The 2,196-nt window shown below is 40.3% G+C and overlaps 1 pseudogene; it reads left to right on the forward strand.

The window, feature by feature from the left end:
- Positions 1-245: 245 nt before the first annotated feature.
- Positions 246-1,275, forward strand: LOC112920469 (L-lactate dehydrogenase B chain-like; annotated as a pseudogene).
- The last annotated feature ends 921 nt before the right edge of the window (positions 1,276-2,196 follow it).

Genomic DNA, 2,196 nt, shown 5'->3' on the forward strand with positions numbered 1-2,196 from the left:
GATTTCACAGTCCTTAGATTCAATCACAGTATCTTACTTGAGACTACCTCAAATAAATAAATACATACATACATACATACATACATACATACATACATACATAAAGTTAACAGAACCTGCTGGAAGTGAAGACAACTAACATCTTTAAAAATATGAAGAAAGGGCAAATCCTGCGCAGGAGGAGACACACGCCACTAACATTGCCTTCTTCGTGCGACTCTTACAGCCGGTTGTCTCAGGGCACAATGCCAACTCTTAAGGAAAAACTGATTGCACCAGTTGCAGAAAAAGAGGCAGCAATCCCAAACAATAAGATCACTGTAGTGGGTGTTGGACAAGTTGGTATGGCATATGCCATCAGCACTCTGGGAAAGTCTCTGGCTGATGAACTTGCCCTTGTGGATGTTTTAGAAGATAAACTCAAGGAGAAATGATGGATTTGCAGCATGGGAGCTTATTTCTTCAGACACCTAAAATTGTGGCAGATAAAGATTACTCTGTGACTGCCAATTCTAAGATTGTGGTGGTGACTGCAGGAGTCCACCAGCAGGAGGGAGAGAGCCGCCTCAATCTGGTGCAAAGGAATGTTAATGTCTTCAAATTCGTTATTCCTCAGATAGTCAAGTACAGTCCTGATTGTATCCTAATTGTGGTTTCCAACCCAGTGGATTTTCTTACATATGCTATCTGGAAATTAAGTGGACTATCCAAGCACAGAGTGTAATCTGGATTTTGCTAGATTTTGCTGTCTTATGGGTGAAAAACTTGGCATTCATCCCAGCAGCTGCCATGGATGGATTTTGGGAAAACATGGCGACTCAAGTGTGGCTGTGTGGAGTGGAGTGAATGTGGCAGGTGTTTCTCTTCAGGAACTGAATCCAGAAATGGGAACAGAGAACTGTGAAAATTGGAAGGAAGTGCATAAGATGGTGGTTGGAAAAAAAAAAAAAAAAGATGGTGGTTGAAAGTGCCTATGAAGTCATCAAGCAAAAAGGATATACCAAATGGGCTATTGGATTAAGTGTGGCTGAGCTCATTGAATCCATGTTGAAAAATCTCTCCAGGATTCATCCAGTGTCAACAATGGTGAAGGGCATGTATGGTATTGAGAACGAAGTCTTCCTGACTCTTCCATGTATCCTGAACACTTGGGGCTTAACCAGTGTGATCAACGAGAAGCTGAAGGATGATGAGGTTGCCCAGCTCAAGAAAAGTGCAGATACCTTGTGGGACATCCAGAAAGACGTAAAAGATCTGTGACTTTTGGCTTCTAGGCTGGAGAAATTTAAAACCATGATGTGATTAACTGTGAGCCTTTAGTTTTTCATCCATATACATGGATCTCAGTTTGTTCTTATCTTCCTAAATATGTGAATCTGGGCTCACAGAATCAAGACCCATGCTTGGTTTAATGCTTGCAATATGAGCCTTGAACAAATAAAATTAACTATTGTAGTGTGAAAAAAAAATATGAAGAAAGTTGGTGGCTCAGTGTGTTGAGTGTCCAACTCTTGATTTCAGCTTATGTCATAATCTTTGGGTCCTGAGATAAAGTCCCCTATTGCTCTCAGCACTCAGTGGGAAATCTATTTGAGATTCACCTTCTCTCTTCTTTTTGCCCCTCCCCCTACTCTCTCTCTCTTTCTTTCTCTCTCTCTGTCAGGTAAATAATAAATATTTTAAAAATACGTATAAAGAAGGCTTAAAGATGTAACATGTTTCTGCATAGAAAACTCGTTTCTCCGAATGGCTCTACTGAAGTGTAATTTTAAAAGCAAAAGGGATCCATGGGTGGCTCAGCAGTTTAGGGCCTGCCTTCGGCCCAGGGTGTGATCCTGGAGTCCTGGGATCCAGTCCCACATCCGGCTCCCTGCGTGGAGCCTGCTTCTCCCTCTGCCTGTGTCTCTGCCTCTCTCTCTGTATGTCTCTCATGAATAAATAAATAAAATCTTTTTAAAAAAATAAAAAATAAATAAAAGCAAAATATTCACCCATTTTAAGTGTACAATTCAATAATTTTTAGTGAATTTACAGAGCTTGTTCACCATAAACCAGGTTCATTCTTAGGCTTAATACAATTAAATGTATTCCAACTTCCAACAGGAATTTTGATGGGGGTAGAGAAATAGGATAGAAGCTTGACAAAATGATTCTAAGTCTCATTTGAGAGATTGACGCATAAAAGTGGACAGAAAA

Source organism: Vulpes vulpes, chromosome 12, assembly GCF_048418805.1.
Source record: "Vulpes vulpes isolate BD-2025 chromosome 12, VulVul3, whole genome shotgun sequence".
NCBI classification, from domain to species: domain Eukaryota; kingdom Metazoa; phylum Chordata; class Mammalia; order Carnivora; family Canidae; genus Vulpes; species Vulpes vulpes.